This window comes from Pseudophryne corroboree, chromosome 3 (genome assembly GCF_028390025.1).
Source record: "Pseudophryne corroboree isolate aPseCor3 chromosome 3, aPseCor3.hap2, whole genome shotgun sequence".
Classification (NCBI taxonomy): domain Eukaryota; kingdom Metazoa; phylum Chordata; class Amphibia; order Anura; family Myobatrachidae; genus Pseudophryne; species Pseudophryne corroboree.
This window is the reverse complement of record NC_086446.1, coordinates 611,706,625-611,728,032: the sequence shown is the minus strand read 5'-3', so window position 1 is coordinate 611,728,032 and position 21,408 is coordinate 611,706,625. Positions and strand designations below refer to the sequence as shown.

At 43.8% G+C, this 21,408-nt stretch overlaps 1 protein-coding gene across 6 annotated transcripts in view; it reads left to right on the top strand.

The window, feature by feature from the left end:
• The window catches only part of MYPN (myopalladin), a 519,866-nt gene that overhangs the window by 362,117 nt on the left and 136,341 nt on the right, over positions 1–21,408 (top strand). The gene's annotated exons all lie outside the window — the stretch shown is intronic.

The following is a 21,408-nucleotide window of genomic DNA, read 5'->3' as shown; positions in this document are numbered from 1 at the left end:
ACGATTATGCCAATTATGACTATAGTTTGTACTATATAGTACACTAGATAGTCAAGATTGACTTGCCTGCACAGTCTATCTAGCCTTGCTATACCGACCCCACAGGAGCGAGCATCGGGATCGAATCTGTGTCGCAAGCTGCCTAACCCCATGAGATGTGCACTAACTTTTCTTAAGATTTTGACTATATAGTCAAAATCTTACAAATTTATCTCACCGTGTGTACACACCTTTATAGTAACCCTTAGAATAAATTAAAATGTAAATTTTCCCGTAAAATGCGGCTCACTTCAGCCTCAGCGGATAAATGAGTTGTGAAAACGAAGTGACGTGTTAACTGTTTTTATCATGTGTGGCAGTTTTGTGTTTATAGAGCTTTTGAATACGTTGCACAAGTTCACCTGGGAATGCACTTACACACTAACTGTAACATCTACTGTATATATATTTGTGAATTATAATGACTCTTTTGTAGAAAGCAATGTGTATTTTAGGTTTAAATGTCCTTTTTTGTTTTATGTTGATCAGGTGAATTTACAGTAATAGTAAAGGATGAAATAAATCATGTAAAATTGCCTTCAGTGTTCCAGTTATCATAGAATATCTCAAAATATAATACTTATATAAAATCTCAACAGCAGTATCACACATAACCACAAAATGTATAAATACAATAATGTACAGTATAGTACATTTACAATCTATAGTCAGCTGACTTCTCATAGACAAGCAGAGGTTTTGCTCTACAGCACCACCTGGTGGCCACAAGCGATACCAGAGAACTGGGTATAGATAAACCACAAATATAGAAGTACAGAAAAACAATATTTGCTGCTCACGCTACATGACACTATACTAGCATGTAACCAAAGATAACAAAACCACTGCAGATATCTAATAACTTTGAAATGGGTACATGATGATTGACACATAAGACCACAACAGAGTTCTTATCTACAGCACCTGTCAGGCAGTGAAACCTCGGTGTCATCATTTCATATGTACTGTAAGCTGGACTTAGGTTTATTGCGAAACTGTATACCAATCAAATATGTTTTCTTTTATTAGATTAGGAATAAGATAAACATGGTGATCATGTTTTACTGTGTATAACTTCAGTCACTCAGGGCACAGTACTGTATCTTCTTCAATCCTAAATTAAAGTTACTTGGTTACTATCTTAGAAACTGTTTCGTGCAGGGGATGTGACACCTTTGATGCCAAATATGTAAACATATAAAAGGCGATTCAAGTAGTGGCGAGGTCCAAATTTACAAAGCACATGGGATACAACACATAAAATGCTATGGATATCTTGGGCCCTATTCAGGCTTAGTAGCAAATTCTGCTAAAATGAAGAACCTGTTACTGCTATCACCTGCATGCTAATGGCCACCAGCGATGTGCGCAGCCTGGCCTTGAAGGCAGGGGTCACCGCCATTTTCCTCATTGCAGCGGCCATGTTTGACATCACGTGGTGGCCCCGAAAATGGCGCCGGGCCACCCCCACAAATCCACCATATGACTCAGGGAAATCAGGGCTGCCTTTATTGCATGTGGTACATTTATGTATTTGATCATTTGTGACAAAATGCTGCACTCACATCACACTGTTATTGGTAAATGATCACTTTTATGTTTTGAATATTTTTCTGTACTCACTACTCTAGTGTTTCCCAACCAGGGGCCATTCGGCATACTAACAGTCCAGGTTTTAAGCTCAGGCATACTTGAGCACAGATAGATTAATTACAGCCTCAGTTATTTTAATTTTAACATCTGTGCCTAAGCATGAACAGCCTTAAAACCTGGACTGTTAGTGTGACTTGAGGACTGAGGTTGGGAACCACTGCTCTACTCCAGAAATGTCTGTGGTACTCGTAACATTATAGTAATCACTTGTTTCCACTAGTACAGGAATACATGCTAGACTGAAGTACAAATTGCAGTGCTGTAGTTGGTAGTAAGCCAGTAGTTAATTGTGCATTATTATGGCTGATGTTGCCCAACAACAACTGAATTGCTGCAGGAAGCTTTCTAGAGGTAAAACTTGGATTTAAATTGCCATGTTGGTGGTCAGTGTAGTTTTAGGCAGTGGTGCAAGTAGAAAAATGAAGGCACGCGCGTCAAAAAATGGGTGTGAACACATGGCACACGGGATGTGGCCAGTGAAAATGGGGGCGTGATACACATGGGGGACCAGATACACCTATGACCCCAATAGTGCCAGATACACATATACCCCCAATAGTGCAGTGCCAGATACACATATGCCCCCAACAGTGCTGTCAGATACACATATGCCCTCACAGTGCCAGATACACATATGCCCTCACAGTGTCAGATACACATATGCCCCCAACAGTGCAGTGCCATATCCACACACATATGCACCCGATGGTGCAGTGCCAGATACACATATGCCCCTAATAGTGCAGTGCAAGATACACATGCCTCCAATAGTGTCAGATACACATATGCCCCCAATAGTGCCAGATACACATATGCCCTCAATAGTGCAGTGCCAGATAGACATACCGTCAGATACGCATATGCCCCCAATAGTGCAGTGCCAGATACACATATGCCCCCAGTGCCAAATACACATATGCCCCCAATAGTGCAGTACCAGATACACATATGCCTCCAGTAGTGCAGTGACAGATACACATATGCCCCCACAGTGCCAGATATGCCCCCACAGTGCCATATACATACATGCCCCCACAGTGCCAGATACACATATACCCCCACAATGCCAGATACACATATGCCCCAGCAGTGCCAGATATGCCCCCACCATGTCAGATACACATAAACCCCCACAGTGCCAGATGTGCCCCCACAGTGCCAGATACACATATGCCCCAACAGTACCAGATATGCCCCCCCATGCCAGATATGCCCCCACAGTGCCAGATGCACATATGCCTCCACAGTGCCAGATATGCCCCACAGTGCCAGGTACACACATGCCTCCACAGTGCCAGGTACAAACATGCCCCCACAGTGCTGCTTCGGTTGCTGCTGCTTTGTGTGTCTGAGGGGAGGAGAGCGCAGCACATGCCTCTCCTGCCCCTCAGTCCGGTCTCCGGTGGCGGCATGTATCCTAAAATAACAGAGTAAATATTTTACTTGGACAGTATGATATCATTGATTACCTGGTGATTACATGCTCCAAATTTAAAATGTAAGGAACTGTCCAATATATTGTGATATTTTATCATAAAATGCAAATATTGTAAAACCTGGCCTGTTTGTGGTTGCAGAGGATCATTAGCTAAGCTGGGAAACAGTGACATAATACGTGTTATCCCTGTTCGGTAGCATAACTGTCACCGGATCTGCTGGCATGTTATGGTTGGCCGATGGGATGGTGCTCATAAGTAATAGAGCCCATATATCAATAAGCCCGATTTCCCAATCCCCAAACTCTGATTTTCCATTAAATGGCAAAATCTAACATGTTAGAAATCCTTGACTCAACGATTCGGCAATCAGCAAATTGAGGATTTCCAAGATGTTGAATTGACGATTTTTTACTCAATCATCTGCCCAATGCAGAATTGTGCCGATTGATTGATTATATACGGACTACTGAAGTTCAATACTGGATGCCCTCACTCTTGATCTAAAACTGTTGCATGCACGGTGTAGCCACATTTGATCCTTTATGGAACTAAAAGCTCAGTGGATGGAATGCGTCACTGGATCAAACAACCCCCCCCCCCCCACCCCTTCCCTCAAAGTTTGCTATGGGTCCCACAATTGTGTGTTACACTCCTCCACTCATTGTTATATCAATATGTGAAGTTTTATAAACATCAAGATGGAGGATAAATGTGCCAGTTCACACCCTACTGGTGTTAGCAGGAGCTGGTTGGACTATAGTGTTCCAGTATGTGACATCTGATCTGCTAAATGGAATTGTCTTCATGCTGTGCCGATGGTACTGTCTTTGTGTCTTGCCAAAGAGTCCTTGGGGGTCGAAACATCGGCCTGATCTTACGCTGTGATGATTGAATAAACTTATGTTTTACTTTCAATGGTGAGTGTCCAATAATGGCCTTATTGCCTTATTGGTCATAATTGGGGGAAAAAAATATATATCGACAATATATATATATATATATATTTAATTTTTTTTACTGTGTACTCTGTGTGTGTGTGTGTGTGTGTGTGTGTGTGTGTGTGTGTGTGTGTGTGTGTGTATGTATATATATATATATATACACATACATATATATATATAAATAGGATAGGTGTATCTGCAGGGGCACCTATTAAATAGTTTCAACTTAGCTGGTAATAGATAACATTAGGTACAGATCAGTATTCTTGAGTACAACCAAATATCATTAAATTACAGAACTTAAATTTATTTAATACATGTTTCTTTAAAACCATTCAACTTTAAAAACAATAAAATTTACAATCAGTATGTTCTATTAATACATAGCTTTTCCTTAATTAATGATTTGTGTTCCAATATGAGCAAAGCTCTTTGTTAGCTTTTGTAATCCCAAATTCAATGTCATCCAACGCATTTCGTCGATAGCGACTTCATCAGGGGTGTTTTAAAAAGTTAGGAATCAGTCAGTTCCTGCTGTTTCCTCTAGTAGAGGCAGCTTTTGGGAACCAATGTCCATAGTTTATTTGGCTTTAAAAGAGCCTTTAGCTATTAGAGCATCAATTGGGAGTCCACTTGGAAATTCCCTTCTGGGGTACTGATATATTGTATAACTGATATTGTTGGTAGGTGTAATGTTCTTTTTGATGTTCCAAACCCTTCTGGGGTATATGGCCAGACAGACGGACTGACATCTGTACCGGGTATTATGAAATTCGTAGTGTTCCAAATGATGTAGTTCAATCCCAGATGAAAAAGCTCCTTTAAACTGGAGTTTCTCTCTTTATCCTTCTAGTCCTGTGGTCCATAGACAATAAATAAATATATATATATATATATATATATATATATATAGAGAGAGAGAGAGAGAGAGAGAGAGAGAGAGAATTATATATATATACACATATATACAAGGGGTGATTGATAAGTACCCATGTTTGAAGACTCCATTTCAAACTTATGCTCTCATCCTTCAGTGCTGCCCTTTCTCTTGCTAAACAGTCATACTTCAAGAACCTCATCTCCTCCCAGTCTTCCAACCCCCGGCGCCTCTTTGCCACTCTCAACTTACTCCTCTGCCCACCTCCACCTCGCCTCCCTTCCTCACTCTCTGCTCTTGACTTTGCCACTTACTTCACATCCAAAATTGACTCCATACGTCAGGACATCACATCACACCAGACCATCAGTAACCAGCTTTCTCCCATCCCTTACCAACCCTCCCCATCCCTCGCACCTACTCTGACAACTTTCTCCCATGCATCTGGAGAGGAAGTCATGGCCCTCATTTGTTCCTGTCCCCTCACCACCTCCCCACTTAACCCTATCCCCTCCCGCCTCCTCCGCTACCTCTCTCCTTCTGCTTGTTCCCATCTTTCCCACCTTCTCAATCTATCCATCTCATCAGGCACTGTCCCCTCTGCCTTCAAGCATGCACTCATCTCTCCTATTCTTAAAAAACCTACACTTGATTCAAACACTCTCTCAAACTACCGACCCATCTCTCTCCTCCCTTTTGCCTCCAAACTCCTTGAGCGTATTGTCTACAACCGCCTTACTTCCTTTCTTTCCTCACACTCACTGCTTGACCCATTCCAGTCTGGCTTCCGTCCTCTCCACTCCACTGAAACTGCCCTTACAAAAGTATGCAATGACCTCCATGCTGCTAAATCTAAGGGACACTATACTTATTCTACTTGATCTCTCTGCTGCTTTTGACACTGTGGACCATCCTCTCCTACTGCAAATTCTTCACTCCATTGGTCTGCGTGACACTGCCCTCTCTTGGCTGTCCTCCTACCTTTCTGACCGTTCTTTCTCTGTCTCCTCTCATGACTCCACCTCCCCCTCACTTCCACTAACTGTAGGGGTACCCCAAGGTTCTGTCTTTGGTCCTCTTCTCTTCTCTCTCTATACGTCCTCACTAGGTAAGCTCATTAGTTCTTATGGTTTCCAATATCATCTCTATGCTGATGAGACCCAAATCTATCTTTCCTCTCCAGACCTCTCCCCTGCTCTCCTCACTCGTATCTCCAACTGTCTCTCTGCTACCTCTTCCTGGATGTCCCAGCGCTTTCTTAAACTTAACATGTCTAAGACCGAGCTGATCATCTTCCCTCCCTCCCGCATAACCTCACCTCCTACAATCTCATTATCTATTGATGGCTCTACTATCTCCTCTAGCCCCCAAGTGCGCTGTCTTGGAGTAATCCTTGACTCCTCCCTCTCCTTCAAACCTCACATTCAGCACCTCTCACAAACCTGCCATTTTCATCTAAAAAATATTTCCAGGATCAGACCCTTTCTGACCCAGGATGCTACTAAGACTCTTATCCACTCACTGGTCATCTCCAGACTGGACTACTGTAATCTGCTCCTGACTGGCATTCCTGACAAATACCTCTCTCCACTCCAATCTATCCTCAATGCTGCTGCCCGGCTCATCTTCCTCACCAAACGCACTACGTCCACCTCTCCTCTCTTACTAGACCTTCACTGGCTCCCCTTCCCTTTCAGAATCCATTTCAAGCTTCTCACACTCGCTTACAAAGACCTCACCCACTCCTCTCCCATCTACATCTCTGACCTTATCTCCCTTTACACTCCCTCCCGTCCTCTTCGCTCTGCTAATGCACGCCGACTCTCCTGCCTACGGATTACTTCCTCCCACTCCTACCTCCAAGATTTTTCACGTGCTGCACCACTTCTTTGGAATTCCCTACCTCTCCCCCTCAGACTCTCCACCTCTCTACAAAACTTCAAACGGGCTCTCAAGACCCACTTCTTCACCAAACTCATCCAAATCTCATCCTAACCCTCAGTTCTACGCTCTCTATGTACCCCATCTGTGTCACCCCTGTCTGTCTACCCCTCCCCTTTAGAATGTAAGCTCTCACGAGCAGGGCCCTCTTCCCTCATGTGTTTATCCTTTCTTACTTTAATAATCTTCAACTGCACCAAATCCATCAGTCTTCTGCCACCTGATACTTATTCCAGTGTCATCTGCTGATGTAACTATGTTTATTTACCCTGTACTTGTCCTATACTGTCATCAACTGTAAGTTGCTGTTTTCCTGTTTGATTATTTGTTTATGTACTTTGTAATTGGGCGCTGCAGAACCCTTGTGGCGCCATATAAATAAAGGATAATAATAATAATAACAGATGGCGCTACTGACGTCAAACCTGTATGTCATCGTTTAGTGTCATCTTTCAAACAATGACTGTCAGAATGTCAGATAAATTCATTGTGTACTTTTGTTTCGGTAGCTGTATATACAGTGCATTCGGAAAGTATTCACAGCGCTTCACTTTTTCCATATTTTGTTATGTTACAGCCTTATTCCAAACTGGAATAAATTAATTTTTTCCCTCAAAATTCTACACACAATCACCCATAATGACAACGTGAAATAAAGTGTTTTTGAGATTTTTGCAAATTTATTAAAAATAAAAAACTAAGAAAGCACATGTACATAAGTATTCACAGCCTTTGCTCAGTACTTTGTTGATGCACCTTTGGCAGCAATTACAGCCTCAAGTCTTTTTGAATATGATGCCACAAGCTTGGCACACCTATCTTTGGGCAGTTTCGCCCATTCCTCTTTGCAGCACCTCTCAAGCTCCATCAGGAGATGTTCAATCGGATTCAAGTTTGGACTCTGGCTGGGCCACTCAAGGACATTCACAGGGTTGTCCTGAAGCCACTCCTTTGATATCTTGGTTGTGTTCTCAGGGTCGTTGTGCTGCTGATGAACTGTCGCCCCAGTCTGAGGTCAAGAGCGTTCTGGAGCAGGTTTTTATTCAGGATGTCTCTGTACATTGCTGCATTCATCTTTCCCTCTATCCTGACTAGTCTCTTGTTCCTGCCGCTGAAGAATAACCCCACAGCATGATGCTGCCACCACCATGCTTCACTATAGGGATGGTATTGGCCTTGTGATGAGCGGTGCCTGGTTTCCTCCAAACATGATGCCTGCCATTCACGCCAGAGTTCAATCTTTGTCTCATCAGACCAGAGAATTTTGTTTCTCATGGTCTGAGAGTCCTTCAGGTGCATTTTGGTAAATTCCAGATGGGCTACCATGTGCTTTTTGGTAAGGAGTGGTTTCCAGCTGGCCACTCTACCATACAGGCCTGATTGGTGAATTGCTGCAGAGATGGTTGTCCTTCTGGAAGGTTTTCCTCTCTCCACAGAGGAATGCAGTTGCTCTGACCACCGGTTCTTGGCCACATCCCTGACTAGGGCCCTTCTCCCCCGATCGCACAGTTTAGACAGCTGGCCAGGTCTAAGAAGAGTCCTGGTGGTTCCAAACTTCTTCCATTTATAGATGATGGAGGCCACTGTGCTCATTGGGATCTTCAAAGCAGCAGATATTTTTCTGTACCCTTCCCCAGATTTGTGCCTTGAGTCAATCCTGTCTCTGAGATCTACAGACAATTCCTTTAACTTCATGCTTGGTTTGTGCTCAGACATGCACTGTCATGTGTGGGACCTTATATAGACAGGTGTGTGCCTTTCCAAATCATGTCCAATCAACTGAATTTACCACAGGTGGACTCCAATTAAGCTGTAGGATCATTGCAAGGTTGATCAGTGGGAACAGGATGCAACTGAATTTACCACAGGTGGACTCCAATTAAGCTGTAGGATCATTGCAAGGTTGATCAGTGGGAACAGGATGCACCCGAGCTCAATTTTGAGCTTCATGGCAAAGGCTGTGAATACTTATGTACATGTGATTTCTTAGTTTTTTTATTTGTAATAAATTAGCAAAAATCTCAAAATAACTTTTTTCACGTTGTCATTATGGGATTTTGTCTTCTGAATTTTGAGGGAAAAAATAAATTTATTCCAGTTTGGAATAAGGCTGTAACATAACAAAATGTGGAAAAAGTTAAGCGCTTTGAATACCTTCCGGATACACTGTCTATCTAACTGTCTATCTATCTATCTATCTATCTATCTATCTATACAGTACTGTACAAAAATTTTAGGCAGGTGTGGAAAAAAGGTTGCAAAGTAAGAATGCTTTCAAAAACAGAAGTGTTAATAGCTTATATTTATCAATTAACAAAATGCAAAGTGAATGAACAGAAGATAAATCTAAATCAAATCAATGTTTGATGTGACCACCCTTGCCTTCAAAATAGTATCAATTCTTCTAGGTATACTTGCACATAGTTTTTGACAGAGCTCAGCAGGGATGTTGTTCCAAACATCTTGTAGAACTAACCACAGATCTTCTGTGGATGTAGGCTTGCTCGGGATGCAGTCAGGATTCCGCTTTTTCAGGGTCCTGGCAGTCAGATTACTGACACCGGAATCCCAACAGTATTCAGAATGCCGACACCAGCATCCCTAATAGGTAGACATCCCAGCGCCGGAATCGCGACAGTCGGGATGCCGAACATCCTGACACTGTGCTGCTGAAGAGGTGAGCCGCTGGGGGGAGGTTAGGTGTAGGCTGTTGGGGAGGGTTAGAGTTAGGCAGCTCCCGGGTAGGGTTAGGCTGCTGGGACGGAGTGTTAGGGTTGGGCACTCTCTCGGAGGGTTAGTTTTAAGCAGTGGGGATGGGAGGTTAGGTTTAGGCACCTATGGGAGGAAGGTTAGGGTTAGGCACTAAGGGGGAGCTTAGGGTTAGGCAGCAGGTAGAGAGGGTTAGGGGGGCAGGGGAGAGGGTGTAACACCCCTTACTCACCCCTGTTGGCTTCTTCGCAATCAGGATCCCAACGTCAGTATTTCGAACGTCGGGATCTCGGCCGCCGGCTTTCCCTTCTGAACCCGCTTGCTCAAATCCTTTTGTCTCTTCATGAGATCCCAGACAGACTCAATGATGTTGAGATCAGGCCTCTGTGGGAGCCTAATAATCACTTACAGAAATCTTTGTTCTGGTATTGAATGATGGTTAAGTACCTGTCTGTTTTTCTTAGCATTCAGGACACCATTAATCCTGACCAAATCCCCAACTTCATTTGCTGAAATGCAGCCCCAAACTTGCAACGAACCTCCACCATGCTTCATTGTTGCCTGCAGACACTCCTTACTGTACCGCTCTCCAGCCCTTTGGCGGGCAAACTGCCTTCTGTTACAGTCATATATTTAAAATTTTGTCTCATCAGTCCAGAGCACCTGCTGACATTTTTCTGCTCACCAGTTCCTATGTTTTCGTGCATAATTTAGTCGCTTGGCCTTGTTTCCATGTTGAAGGTATGGCAGGTTGTTTGCCAAAGGGTTGGAAAGCGGTGCAATAATGAGTGTCTTCAGACAACAGGAAAGCACGGTGGAGGTTCCTTGCAAGTTTGGGGCTGCATTTGAGCAAATGGAGATGAGGATTTGGTCAGCATTAATGGTGTCCTCAATGATGAGAAATACAGGCAGGTACTTACTATCTTGATCTTGAATAACCACTGCTGGGATGCTAAATAGTCAGGGCAGTCCTGGTTTACCAGGCAGCTCGTATGTAATTGCAAAAGACAAGATCACTTATCAGACATGCTTGAAGAGATGAGTGTTTTATAATATTCCAACAGGAAAATGGTGCATATATATCTCATTAAACAATTTACTTTTGATTTTCCAACTAAAGAACTCCATCAAAACTGTGTAGTCCTTCATTTATTTAAATTGTGCATGTAGCTTTTCTTTAAGTTTTACATTATGTGTAAGGCAGCCAAACTATAATATTTTATATTTTTTTATACCATACTTCTCAACTGGCCAGATTTCAATGGGAGTCCCAAATTGCAGATTTTGTTACTGTGGTACTTTCTACAAAAGTGGGTATTTGGCGAGTATATGTGCTGTGTTTAGGTGGGTCAAAGGTAGGGTTAATTTTGCCAGTTCATGGATATATAGGAAGGAAGTGTGCTAGGTGATAAAGCAAGATGCACAAATAAGAATAGAAAAATATAGAGTCAGTGTAGTGGCCCAATAGTTACGTTAATTATATTATAAACATTAAAATGGCATAAATCACTGTGGATTTGTAGTCTCTGTAATCAAGAAAACGGTTCACACAATTCAAGAAATGTTACTGTACATCCTGACAAAGACCCTGAGCATTGAAACGCGTAGGAATTAGGATCTGGATGCTGATTACTATTCCTACGGTGTGTATAACTATCCATTAGGCCCCAAGGAAACTACAACACCTGATTTCTGACTTGCACCTTGACTTCTGCAATTGGGAAAGAGGGATCACGTTTGCCCGGCTGAACATCCTGGCTAAATTTGGAGTGAGAGAGAGGTTGATGAATACCAGAGACGGTCCGTCGCAACCCTGGATTCCACACAGCAGGAGAACTATCCATACCAAGGATTTCTATTTGATGTGTGCAGACACATCAGTTGTCTAGTGAGTGCTTGATGTCATTCATATGAAGACATCACACTTAGAAGAACTACATAGTGTTTCTTGGTCTGATTTCAGAGACTACAATCCCACAGTGATTGGTGTAGTTTAGCTGAACTATAGTAATGGGCACATTTAGCAGCATCTCTGCGCTTACTTCTATATCTGCTCTGTTACAATCCCCGTGTGGTGGTGCTGTTAGTTAGTGATCTGCAGCAAGTTTTTGCATGTTTAGAAGTGTCTCAAAAGAATACCTTTACGTCTATGCAGATGAAAATAATTTGAGTACATTAAGTCAGTATTTGACATTATTATATTTTTAAAGCTGCTTATTACTGAAATTAATGATATTTCTAACATAGCTGAAAAGTTTACACTTTATTCCGTTCTCTCTAAAAATTATTCAGATTACCAGTGTCATGGATTGCATCCTTTTCAAGGCTTGCTGTTAGATAGAATCTCTCACACGTACCTCACTTATGCAAGGTGCTATTCCTCAGCCAGAGGGCGCTCTGTACAGGTCACACAGATAGTGGGATGGCTCTACTAGGGGTGTTGGAACTCTATGGTGTGATTGGGAGGCAAGCACTGTGGTCTGGCAGGTATTGGCACCACCAGGGCCATTGTTTTTGGTAATTTCCATAATGCAATTTTCCAGAGTTAAAGTACTAAAGAGACACATGATGACCAGATGAAGATACTTTATAAGGAAGCTTCTCTGGAATTTAGAAAAGAGGTAGTGAGGTATCAGTGTGTAGAGATAGCCAGTACAAGATAATCAATTATTTTGAAGTCTACAGGTTGTGACAAGTTGTTACAGCCATTCCAGAGGAAGTAGGGATGGTCATTGGAAACCACTGGTTGCCAACCATCAGTGTTTCTGATCTGCTGGCAATGCTTTCTCCATTCACTGTGAGGGTTACATGGTTGCCACCATTGCATGATTGTGTGTGATAGCTGCTCTGATGGCTGACACCAGGATAGAGACACTCAAGGGCTGGTTCATATTCACACACAATGCCAAAATTCATGCAAATGGACAATTTCTTTCTGCGCAAGCGTCTAAGCTGCTAAAAAGTAGCCCAGCACTTGCCTCCCGCGGTTTTAGTGTACAGAGTCACAGTAGCAATAGAGAGTGGGTGTAAAATGTATTGGGGTTCCTGGGTGGCATCTGTGAGGTGGCTATTCAGTCGCACACAGATGTAACACCTTATGGGTGTGTTACAGGAGTACTAGTGACGTACCGCAGAACTGGTTGTGTACTCAGACTACGTTGGAAGCCATACTGTGATGGTGCAAGTTTTCATTGTGTGTCCAATGTCTGTGTCTTTCGATTTACCAAGCAGGATTGCAGCCATTAAAGACACACAAAGTGGGCGTCTCAGTCCTTGCACATTCAGACAGATGTACAGCAAGGAGGGGCTTACACTAGTCTTTAGCATGAAGTTGTAGACGTGACCGTGAATGCATACCATACATGCAATGGTTACATGCCACCACAAGGAACGTTGTTGTGGCGGCAATGCTTTCACTATTCAATGGATTTATTCTAATGGCCATCTCAAAATTAAAGTGGCACTGTATAATTAATTTAAGCTAATTAAGTACATAACTTACTCTGGTATACTCTAAAGCAATAATAAACCATATACTGTAGTATCGGAGGGCCCTGTTTTCCATCACTTCTGAAGATGGATATCACAAATCTATTTGCAGGAAATAAAATGCTTTGTGGCCAGACACAAACCAGGATGTGGTCCAGTACATGCGGGGCATAGCATCTCATTTACATATCCCATCAAGGTAATTGCAAGGGATCCTCCCATATTGGAAGCTGAACAGTAGAGGTCCCCATTAATAGTACCACCCAAACTTCTAAGTGGAACCTCTGTGTGCTATTATTATTGTTATTATTATTATTATTATACAAGTACTAATCTGCTGTTATTCTCCAACAGGCAATAAATACTATTTGTTTCCCACTCATTTAAGTCCCAGCAGACAGGCTCCACCCACCTGCAGGCATACTTCCCACTGTACTGTGACCAAATTATTTAAAGGAAATCAAACATGGGTGTGGGGGCATAACATATAAACACATTGTCAATATGGGAATACTCTTTAAATGTATAAATGTTTGCATCTATTGCATAAATATTTCTATCACTATTATTTAACTATATGCTTCCTTTCTGCAAAGCCCACAATGTTTCGGCTTGATGGATTGGCACAGCAGTATTATAGTATGCAGAGATGTTATTTGAAGACTTCATGCTTTTCATATTTCAATTAGGATCTAATTGCAGCAGAGTTTGATTTATTAGTTTTCGGTCTCCTGATGATGCAGCAGTCTGTCAGACAGTGATATTTCAGCACACTTATCACCATAATCACTTTTACATATAGACACTTGCTTTGCTGATATTTGGAAACCTGCAGTCCCCCTATATTAGAGACTAGCTGTTCTACCCGTTGTTCGCACGGGAGTTTCTGATTATCACTGTAGTAAATATAAGTTAGTGTAAAAAATTTGGTAAATCCATAGAGATGTAAATTTGAGACGGAAATTAAGTTCTTGGCATTACCCGAGGAGCACCCATTTCGGATACAGTAAACAGTGACAGGACCATTATTGTCCACTGTAACCCTTCTCCCCCCCCCCCCACCCCCTGTTTTGTGCCTGGCATGAGGGCTCATGGCACCCCCCTGTCCAGTATTCAGTGCCGCAAAAACAGTTTTTCTATTTTTGTTCCCGAAGGGGATGTGCCACGCCTCCCACATTTAGGCCACACCCCAAAAAGTACCCTAGTCTGCCATACAGATGTGTCCACTATTACCTTTCTGAAAAAAGTATCATGGCCTGCCGTTCATGGCACGAGATAAGCTTTCCTCTTAAGATATACACGGCTAGCCATGTGTATCTCCTCTGAAATATAGTGCAGTACCACTTTTCAGACAGCAGGTGGCATTTTCAGAAACTGAGCAAGCAGAAAGTCTGATAAAGAGATTCTAGAGGGAGTAGTTCAGACCTGATTCTAGCAGCATTTTATTTGCAAATGGGCAAAACCATGGGGGTCATTCCGAAATGATCGCACGCTAGGTTGTTTTGCAGTGGTGCGATCAGGTCGAAACTGCACATGCGTATGCACCTCAATGCGCATGTGCGTCGTATGGGTACAAAGCGGATCATTGCTGAGCAATGGATTTAACGAAGAATCGATTCGCACAGCAGATCGCAAGGAGATTGACAGGAAGAGGGCATTTGTGGGTGGCAACTGAACGCTTTCTGGGAGTGTTTGGAAAAACGCAGGCGTGTCCAAGCGTTTGCAGGGCAGGTGTCTGACGTCAATTCCGGACACGAACAGGCTAGAGTGTTTGCCCCGAATTTACATCAGACACCCACCCTGCAAACGCATTGACACACCTGCGTTTTTCCAAACACTCCCAGAAAATGGTCAGTTGACATCCACAAATGTTTTCTTCCAGTCAATCTCCTTGCGATTGTCTGTGTGAATGGATTCTTCATTAAATCCATTGCTCAGCAACGATCCGCTTTGTACGTGTGCGACGCGCCTGCGTATTGCGGGGCACACACATGCGCAGTTATGTCCTGATCGCAGCTCAGCAAAACAACCTAGCGTGCGATCAGGTCTGCATGACCCCCATGGTTTTGCCCATCTGCTAACAAAATTGCAGCTATGGGGTGTCATTCCGAGTTGATCGTAGCCCTGCAAAATTTTGCAGGGCTACGATCAGGAACAGAGACATGCGGGGGATGCCCAGCACAGGGCTAGTCCGCCCCGCAGGTCAATTCCGTCCCCGCCCCCCCCCCCCCCCCGCAGAAGTACAAAAGCATTGCACAGCGGCGATGCTTTTGTACTTCAGGAGTAGCTCCCGGCCAGCGCAGCTTTAGCGTGCTGGCCGGGAGCTAATCATCGCTACACGCCCCGTAGCGGCTGGTCAGCAGCAGCGATCGGGTCAGAATGACCCCCATGAGCCGTGTGTGCAGGGCAATTTATCGATCATGCACACGGGAATATCAGCTGCAGCAGCTAATTGTGAAGTATTAATATTTTTCCAATACATATCTCATACTTACTTCCAACATGTACCTGGCTCAATGTTACCTATATGTTTAAAAAAATCTTTTTCCTTGTGATTGATAATGTGCTGATGAAGAGTTCATACAAACTCCACACAGAGATTCAATATAGAAATTATGATACTAACTAAAAGGCACTATTGATACTTGTCATTTTTTGCAATTGTTTGGTGGTTAAGGTGTGAGTAGAGAGAATTTTTTGGTATTTCAATACCACATATATTTCACTGGGATCCGGTCTGAAGATCGACAGTGTCTGCCATACAAGTGGGTGCTGTGCCTGTCTGCCACAAATCAGTCCAGTGCTGGGGCTGGCTGTGCTCCATAATAAGTCATTCAGTGCTCTGTCTGCCATACAAGCGGGTGAAGAAACATGAGACCCGGGGCCTGAGCAGCCATAAGGCTGCAGCCTGGATGGCTGAGTCCTGGGGGGGGCAGCACCGGTCCAATAGACGCTTAGGCTCTACCTACTACTGGAAGCTGCAGATTCAATGCAGACAGCATGGAGGACGGCCCTTTAAAAATGGCAGCTGCCTTCTAGGAGACAGATGCTAGAGGTATTACTAGACCATTACCCAGCGCTACCCAGAATGAGCATGTAACCCCCTGGCACTGAGCATGTAACCCCCTGGCACTAAACATGTAACCCCTATGGCAACAAGCATATGTAACCCCTGGCAACGAGCATATAACCCCTGGCAACGAGCATGTGACCGGGTCCAACTTCCGGTCAGCAGAATCATGGATGCTGGTGGCTTCTCCTCCCACCTCTAGCCACCAACAGCACCGTGGGCAGCAACATGGACATCTGTATGTGCAGGGCAATTTATCCATCAGGCACACAGGAATATTAGCAGCGGCAGCTAATTGTGTAGTATTAATATATCTCCAATACATCTCTCATATTACAGTAACTTCCATATAGGTACCTGGCTCTCTCATCCCAGCAGCCGGGCAAACTTCACACAGATATTTGATATGGAAATTATTATACTAACTAAAAGGCACTATTGATACTTGTCATTTTTTGCAATTGTTTGGTGGTTAAGGTGTGAGTATAGAGAAGCCAATTCTCTCAAAGTATTGTAACGAGGTAATACACCTCTGAGAGATTTTTGGGTATTTCAATACCGCATACTGCATATTTCACTATAATAATACATTGGATTACTGTATCAAAAAGTTTATGATTACAATTTTTACATGTCGCCATGTCGCTTTGTGAGATGATCTTTTTTAATTGTGAATATTAAAAGTTATATTTTATTAATCATTTTTGACAAGTGTGCCCCAGGACAGACTTAAAGTCTCTTTTTGTCTTTACCTCCTATGTAAAGATTTTCCATTTATACAGTTTATTGTACTATTTTTTCTGGGAGCACCACCCACCAAGTGCCAGGAGTAATTGACCCTTTACAGTGCATGTGCTACTTTGTGAGTAAGAGAATGAACAAAAGTCTCAATACAACATCAATTAGCATTAACATAAGGCAGGGGGGAGGGCAAATGGAAACCTAATTTGTTGTCTGTCTTGGGACGGTGCACTGGGCCTGATGTACTAAGCTTAAAGTTTATTGAGCTATTTTTTCTGGGAGCATCACCAACCAAGTGCCAGGAGTATTTGATCCTTTATTGCCTTTATGTTGGTTTTTGAATTTCTAACTAATCATAGTGTGAACCAAACACAGGTCCTGTGCGGTTTTAAAAACCTCTCTTTTTAACTGTCTAATTAATATGCATGTGACCTGAGCATTGTGTCGCAATAAAGAACACTACAAATACACCATTGTACACTCATTATAATGTGTGGAGTTTGTATATTCTCCCCGTACTTGAGTGGGCTTCCTCCGGGTACTCCGGTTTCCTCCCACAATCCCAAAATATAGTGATAGGTTAATTGGTTCCTAACAAAATTAACCCTTGTGCAAATGTGTGTGTGTACGTGTGGTAGGGAATATAGAGTGTAAGCTCCACTGGGGCAGGGACTGATGTGAATGGCTGAATATTCTCTGTAAAGCGCTGTGGAATATGTGTGCGCTATATAAATTACTGGTAATAATGTAAGACACATACACCTAGACGTCAGGTGAGCGCAGATATCACCACTCCTGAAACTACATAATACTACCATGTGCCTGGACAGCTCATTATATACCGGCTGCTCCCAAATCAGGAAACAACTACTCACAGCATCAAATGGTTGACATGGAAATGGTCAACACACACACATATGGTCAACACAAGGTTTTTGGAACTTTTTCATATTTTTTTACTTTTTCCATCCTTGTCTATCCATGTCACAAATCATAACCTTTAGTATCCATGCACGTCTGAGCACCAAGCATTGGGGGTCTTTCTAAGTTGATCACTCGCTGGCCAATTGTAGCAGCTGTGCAAATGCTATGCCGCCGCCCACTGGGGAGTGTATTTTAGCTTAGCAGAAGTGCGAACGCATGTGCAGCAGAGCTCTGCAAAAACAGTTTGTGCAGTTTCTGAGTAGCTCTAAACCTACTCAGTGCTTGCGATCACTTCAGCCTATTCGTGTCCAGATTTGACATCACACATCCACCCAGCGAATGCCCGGCCACGCCTGCATTTTTTCAGACACGCCTGCGTTTTTCCAAACATTCCCTGAAAACGGTCAGTTGACACTCAGAAACGCCCCCTTCCTGTCAATCTTCTAGCGGGCGCCAGTGTGAAGGAAAACTTTGCTAGAATCTGTGCAAAACCACAAAGGGCTATGTACCCGTACGTCGCGCATGCGCATTGCGGGACATATGCATGCACAGAAATGCAGATTTTAAGCCTGATCGCTGTGCTGCGAACAACGGCAGCTAGCGATCAACTTGGAATGACCCCCTTTATGCAGCTCTGTGTGTTCTCCCCTCCCCCAACAGAATGACAACAATCAGGCACAGTGCACACAGCTCAAGCAATTCCCATCCCCCTCCCTCCCCGATCAAAGCAGTGGCAGCTCTGTGTGATAGCAATTACTTTACACAGTCACAGTGCACACAAAATAACTAATATTTTTTAAATGGACGAATGGGAAAGAATTATGCTGCGCTATGTAAGAAACTGTAAATAAATAGTTATGATGCTATATTTCTTAAACTGGAACCAGACTTCAACAGTGATTATGTGGGTGATAGGTACTGTATATCCCAAGTACATAGATGTTCAGTTGTCGCAATGGTGCAGCGATTAAGATCCTGCATGCATGATAAATCTAGTCAGATCGCCTCTCAGGGCCAGTGTTCACTGGCCCTGACAGATCGCTCAGCACACATCGTTGACACATTGTTGTGCAGCGCTGTGTGCTGAGCAATCTTGCTGAGTGATCTAGCATCGCTCAGATCGCTCAGCACAGTCACCCCATGTGTACTGTGTAGGCCCTTTTATACAGTAGATGCTGTGATGCCCACTCCCTACTCTCCTCTAAGGAATGGCACAGGCTCCCCTCACAGCCAAGAGTGCATTTCCTGAGCATTTTACATTATTTGACCAGTTATGAAGGAAGTTGAATCAATTATATTTTTAAATACCATATTTGTTTATTGCAAGGAACAAGAAATGTATAAAAAAAACTTTTGATATTGTAGCTGCATAGACTAAAGTTAGAAGCTGAAAACACTTAAATTGGAATTGAATTATTCATTTCAAATCCCAGGCCATCCCCCAGACAGGATATATGCTATCTATACTCTCCAAGGAATCTACTACAAAGGCCTCACACACTGAGATTTTCACACCTACTGTACACAATTAGGAATTGGACTCTAATGCTATGGCATGATTGCTACTTTCCTGTGTTCAATTGGCCACTCACTGTAGTCTGTAAACAGATCTTTATTAATATGGGGTAATATGCTCTTTATTGTACAGCTCCTTTATGGAGAATGTTTTTTAGCTTGTGTTTTTCTGTGTGGCTGCTAACATTACAATAAACTATAGTCAGATGGAGAGAGAAAGTGAGACAGTCATGTGAGAGAGATAAAGTCTAGGAGAAAGAAAATCAGAGAGTGGGAGACACAGAGACAGCAGATCGCAAGGAGATTGACAGGAAGAGGGCATTTGTGGGTGGCAACTGAACGTTTTCTGTGAGTGTTTGGAAAAACGCAGGCGTGTCCAGGCGTTTGCAGGGCAGGTGTCTGACATAAATTCCGGACACGAACAGCCTAAAGTGATTGCCCCGAATTTACGTCAGACACCCACCCTGCAAATGCATGGACACACCTGCGTTTTACCAAACACTCCCAGAAAACGTTCAGTTGACATCCACAAATGTTTTCTTCCAGTCAATCTCCTTGCAATTGTCTGTGCGAATGGATTCTTCATTAAATCCATTGCTCAGCAACGATCCACTTTGTACCCGTGCGACGCGCCTGCGTATTGCGGTGCACACGCACGCGCAGTTATGACCTGATCGCAGCGCAGCGAAAAAACCTAGCGTGCGATCAGGTCTGCATGACCCCCATGGTTTTGCCCATCTGCTAACAAAATTGCGGCTATGGGGGGGGTCATTCTAAGTTTTTAGAATTTTTGGTATTTCAATACCGCATATATTTCACTGGGATCCGGTCTGAAGATCGACAGTGTCTGCCATACAAGTGGGTGCTGCATCTGTCTGCCACAAATCAGTCCAGTGCTTGGGCTGTGCTCCATAATAAGTCACTGGGTGCTCTGCCTGCCAAACAAGTAGGTGAAGAAACATGAGACCCAGGGCCTGATCAGCCATAAGGCTGCAGCCTGGATGGCTGAGTCCTGGGGCTGGGAGGGGCGCAGCAGCGGCACAATAGATGCTTAGGATCTACCTACTACTGGAAGCTGCAGATTCCATGCAGACAGCATGGAAGACGGCCCTTCTAGGAGACAGATGCCAGGGGTATTACTAGACCAGAGGTTCTCAAACTCGGTCATCAGGACCCCACACAGTGCATGTTTTGCAGGTAACCCAGCAGGTGCACAGGTGTATTAATTACTCACCGACACATTTTACAAAGTCCACAGGTGGAGCTAATTATTTCACTTGTGATTCTGTGAGGAGACCTGCAAAACATGCACCGTGTGGGGTACTGAGGACCGAGTTTGAGAACCTGTGTACTAAACCATTACCCAGCGCTACCCAGAATGAGCATGTAACCTCCTGGTACTAAGCATGTAACCCCTATGGCAACAAGCATATGTAACCCCTGGCAACGAGCATGTAACCCCTGGCAACGAGCAAGTGACCGGGTCCGACTTCCGGTCAGCAGAATCACAGATGCCGGTGGCTTCTCCTCCCACCTCTAGCCACCAACAGCACCGTGGGCAGCAACATGGACATCCATATGTGCAGGGCAATTTATCCATCAGGCACACGGGAGTATCAGCAGCGGCAGCTAATTGTGAAGTATTAATATATCTCCAATACATGTGGGAGTGCCAGTAGTGTCTTCGGTCCAGAGGTGCAGGTGGTGTAATCAGTGCAGGAGTGCTGACAGTATCCCCAGCGCAGCGGTGCCAGCAGTGTCAGCAGTCAGGGGTGCCGGCAGTGTGGGAGTGCCGGAAGTGTCCTCGGTGCAGAAGTGCTGGCAGTGTCGGCAGTGTAGGAGGTGTCCTCAGTGCAGGAGTGCTGGCAGTATCCCCAGTGCAGTTGTGCCGGCAGTGTCCTCAGTGCAGGAGTGTCGGCAGTGTGGGAGTGCCAGAAGTGTCCTCGGTGCAGGGGTGTCGGCAGTGCCAGCAGTATGCTCAGTGCAGGGGTGCCGGTGACTTACTTACCTGCTGCAATGTTTTCAACCTGTTCGGTCCTAGCTCTGACGTCAAACACTCGCCCTGGACAC